The sequence below is a fragment of the Macrobrachium nipponense genome, chromosome 23 (genome assembly GCF_015104395.2).
Source record: "Macrobrachium nipponense isolate FS-2020 chromosome 23, ASM1510439v2, whole genome shotgun sequence".
Classification (NCBI taxonomy): domain Eukaryota; kingdom Metazoa; phylum Arthropoda; class Malacostraca; order Decapoda; family Palaemonidae; genus Macrobrachium; species Macrobrachium nipponense.
The window spans coordinates 56,631,576-56,636,523 of NC_061090.1; the positions used below are offsets into that span (position 1 = coordinate 56,631,576).

At 35.8% G+C, this 4,948-nt stretch overlaps 1 protein-coding gene across 2 annotated transcripts in view; it reads right to left on the bottom strand.

Moving 5' to 3' along the window:
* LOC135201057 (protein SpAN-like) overlaps window positions 1-2,413 on the bottom strand; it is a 20,915-nt gene extending 18,502 nt beyond the window's left edge. For both annotated transcript variants that reach the window (XM_064229928.1, XM_064229920.1), the window contains exons 1-2: window positions 2,264-2,413; window positions 1-594 (exon numbers count right to left, since the gene is read on the bottom strand). The exon at window positions 1-594 is cut by the window's left edge and continues 612 nt beyond it. The gene's annotated coding sequence lies outside the window, so the exon portion shown is untranslated. The remainder of the gene's footprint in view (window positions 595-2,263) is intronic.
* Window positions 2,414-4,948: the final 2,535 nt, after the last annotated feature.

Consider the following 4,948-nt stretch of genomic DNA (forward strand, 5'->3'; position numbering starts at 1 on the left):
ATCAACGTCTATTGACGAAGTCAGGATTAGGTCGTTTGCGTCAGTTGATGATGTCCAGATTGGGCTGTTTACGTCGGTTGGCAATGTCAGGATTGAGTCTTTTATGTCAGTTGAAGATGTCAAGATTGGGTTGTTTACGTCTGTTGATGAAGTCTGGATTAGGTCAATTATGTCGGTTGATGATGTCAGGATTGTGTCGTTTACGTTAGTTGATGGAGTTTGGATTGGGTCGTTTATGTCAGTTGATGAAGTCAGGATTGGATCGCTTACATCAGTTGACGATGTCAGAAATAGATCTGTTAGGTTGGCTGATGAAGTCAGGATTGGTTTGTTTGAGTCAGCTGAAGTCAGATTCAAGTTGTTTACATCAGTTGATGAAGTCTGAATTAGGCCAGTTACATCAGTCGATGATGTCAGGACAGGGTTACTTACATCAGTCAATGATGACAAGATTGGGTTGTTTACATCGGCTGATGATGTCAAGATTGTGTTGCTTACATCAGTCGATGATGTCAGGATTGGGTTGTTTACATCGGTTGATGATGTCAAGATTTGGTTGCCTGGTTTCTGGTCCTCTCCTGATGCCACCTTTACCTGGAATGAGATATTTAAATTAGCGATCTCCAACTCAGTCCAAAAAGGCTATTTCAGTATATTTATCATAAAGAGCTAAACCTTAGTAAACTTGATAAATTTATTAAGTTGTCCCTCAATATTATTACCCTTTAGTGGATACTGATGTAGTAGTTTGCTAAAAAAAGAATAATTATGGTTAATTTAACCATTTGTGGCCGGGTGACTTATAAGTTTACTTATAGATTTGGGGTGGATTCCAGATCATATATTTATATATAAATATATATATATATATATATATATATATATATATATATATATATATAATATATATATATATATGATTTGTGTAGTCCATGAAAATAAAGATTTTTCTGAATAAAGAAAATGTTCATATTTTTTTACAACTGCAAATAAACGACGTCGTCAAAAAGTAGGCTTGCAAAGTTTAACAAAAATGAATAAAGAATGAAAGAGAGAGAGAGAGAGAGAGAGAGAGAGAGAGAGAGAGAGAGAGAGAGAGAGAGAGACACCATTAATGTACTCATGGCATTAGATGAGTTTCAAATACATCCTTTTGCTTCACTTACAGGTAAATGGAACTAATAACAAAGAGGAATTATCCAGCCCAGTCAGAAGAAAACAACTAAAATATTCCGCGTTTGATTAACCTTAATGTAATAAATCACCATCTTGAAGAAATGGTGATCACACGCTTGAAATACGAATCTGCTCAGTCCATTGCTAGCAAAAAAAAGGACAGTCGAAACTCCTTTTTTTCTTTTGTAAAAAGAATAAATTCTAAAAGACAATTATATGATAGAAAACTAGTAGATCGGACATGAGAACCTCAATCTACATATACTCGTTTAATTCCCATTGACGAGAGAGCTGCGACCTTAGTTACGCACACGAAAAAATGTGTTGGTACTACACGTTATGCTTCATTACGCTGAGTTCAACTGAACCATTGTTTTCTCGCCCGTCATGAATTTAGGAATTTTTTCAGGGACTAACTTCTGCTAACTTCATATTTCGATCCTGGTGAAGGCGAGAAATGTTGGTTGGTTGTTTCGTGTGAGTTAGGCCTTCAATGAGTGCCTTTGACATATTGTACTATTCCTACTTCTCGTCTATGACTTCCTCTCATGTGTACAACTCCTAGCTCCCATAAAAGCCTATGATTTCTTGTCATATGTACAATTCCTACTTCCCATAGAAGCCAATGACTTCTTGCCATATGCACAATTCCTACTTCCCATAAAAGCCTACGACTTCTTGCCATATGTACAATTCCTACTTTCCATAGAAGTTTATGCCTGTTTGTCAACTGTACAATTCCTACTTCCTATAAAAGCCTACGACTTCTTGCCATATGTACAATTCCTACTTATAATAAAAGCCTATGCCTACTTACTATATGTACAATTCCTACTTACCATAAAAGCCTATGCTTACTTACCATATGTACAATTTCTACTTACCATAAAAGCATATGACTTAAAATATTTTTTTTATATATATTTTAGGCAAATCATTTCATTCACCACACGTTGCTACATCCTCTATCACTCGTTATATATTTTGTACGTATTTTTTTATTATATTTTATCTCATTTGCATTTGTTGGTCAGAATGGAAAACGTCTTTAACCTAAAAGACATGTGTAAATGGTTGATGTACTTACGGTGAACATTTGCACCAACAGCATCAGAAGGATGAACGATACCATTGTGCTTCGCTAAACCAAAAGAGATCCTTCTACAAACTCGATAGATACTACTCGTCTTCCTCCAAAACTGCTCGTTAATGTTTTGCACGCTTCGTGTCCCTAACCGAACGTGCCTCAACGCCAAACTTTGTTATTCTTCAGTAAACAAAAGTCAAAACTCCTGAATAAATTAAACTTTGGTAAAAGATAACAAATATTTTTTTACTTATCTTCTCATGTTTGATATCTAGACGTGCTAATGATGACAGCATCAGCAATATTATGATCATTATTATCTAGCAGGTGCCTTGGAAAGATTTTTATAAAAGCAACACACACATACAAAACAACATACATATATCTTATTATAATGGGCCTTATGTCTGTCCGTCCGTCCGTCATTTAATCACGGCCAAAAGGCAGGTCCGACGGGCAGAAACTTGGCAGGGTTATAGTGGGGACCCCTGAGATGGTTTATAATGGAGTTTCATCATACCTCCGCCCCCCTTCCCCCCGCCTCCGAAGGGGGTGGGGGTGAGAAGGGATTCCCTGAAACGGAGCTGTTTCTGCCTGTGAAACGAAGCGGTTATGTCCGTAGACTTAGATACTTTACGAATTTATCACACATAATTTCTGTACAAAGAATTAGACTATTGTGGAAAGAACTTGTGTAAGGAAGTAATATCTTTGTCGAATGTCTTAAATAAAAGAAATTAAAAAAAAGGAAACAGACCTCACTCATGAATAAACGAGGTGGCTATGCACGAATGCTATCACGTAATACCTGGGTAATCTTATTCATTCATAACCATACCCAGACATTTTTTGTGCTTTATTCCTTAGATATCGAGACTATCCAAAATTTATTGTGAATTTTCCTTAAGTTTAGTTTCTTTCTTTATTTTTCCTCTTTTGTGTCTCTCATTCTATTTGCATCCTACAACATTAAAGGGTTTTTCCATGTCATTCTATTTGCATCCTATGTCATTCAAGGGTTTTCATGTCATTCTATTTACATCCTACATTATTCAAGAGCTTTTATGTTATTCTATTTGCATACTACATCATTCGAGGGGTTTTATGTCATTCTGTTTACATCCTACATCATTCAAGAGCTTCTATGTCATTCTATTTGAATCCTACAACATTCAAGGGTTTTTATATCCTTCTATTTACATCCTACATCATTCAAGGGATTTAATGTCATTCTATTTGCATCCTACGTCATTCAAGGGCTTTTATGTTCTTCTATTTACATCCTACGTCATTCAAGGGTTTTTATGTCATTCCATTTGTATCATACATTATAAAAGGGTTTTTATATCCTACTATTTACACCCTACATCATTCAAGGGGCTTTTATGTCATTCTCTTTACATCTTACATCATTCACGGGTTTTTATGTCATTCTATTTACATCCTGCACCATTCAAGGGCTTTTATATCCTTCTATTTACATCCTACATCATTCGAGGGGTTTTATGTTATTCTTTTTACATCCTACATCATAGAAGTGTTTTTGTATCCTACTATTTACATCCTACATCATTCAAGGGCTTTTATGTCATTGTATTTACATCCTGAATCATTCAAGGGTTTTGATGGCATTCTATTTACATCCTACGTCATTAGAGGGTATTTATGTCATTCTATTTACATCCTACATCACGAAGCATTTTAACTGACCTAACTTACCTTTTGACCTCAATGTCACTAACAATAACTTTATTTTTTTTTTTTGTGGGGGGGGGGGGAGGTGGTCGTAATCCTACAAAGGGATTTTTCCCCGTTATATCATGAGCGTAATTCTTTCATTTGGCCAAAATCCCGGCCCGAACAAAGATTGGTAGGGTTAGGGTCAGTAATCTTTGCAATTAAAAAGTTATCACGGACACAAATCACAGAGGATTAAGTGGGATTAACGGATTACTCGATTTACCTGTGAGCACTAATACCACAGACTCAAAATATATATATATTTTTTTTCTGCAATTAATTGCTTGGGTCGGTTCTGTGTAAGTATGTTCTTTATGGAACGTAATTGTATTGATCAATATAGGAAAAAATTACGTAGCAAAATGTTTTACTGAATTCCAACGATGTGCAATAAATATTTTTTTTTAAATGGAAATTTATTAGAAACCTGTTGTGCTGTAATATGGTTTGCCCTTTTATCAAAAAATAACTTAAATATTTCACAGACATAGTTTTGGCATCGCCAATGAACTATAATGTATATTCCGGGATATTTAATTGTACTCATCTCAAATTTCATTGAACTTTTACATAACAAACACGTAATCTACACATTTTTTCTTTGTTTAACCTTAATCAGTGCTTTGTCACACATTTTCCGGGTCTATTGATAATGTCATGATCCTGTAATTTTTTATTTTGTAAACTTTCTGGTCGAATACTACATTGCTCTTCCCCATCTGCTATCATTTTAACTACTCGTGGTCGCGTAATTGTTTCGTTTTCTTGCTTTCTCTTTTTGCCCCCCCTCCCCCCCCCCCCCCCCAAAAAAAAAAAAAAACTACACTGCTCTTTCCCTATCTAACCTTCTGCCATCATTTTTCCTCACTCATGGTCCCGTAATTCTCTCTCTCTCTCTCTCTCTCTCTCTCTCTCTCTCTCTCTCTCGCGCGCGCGCGCGCGCTT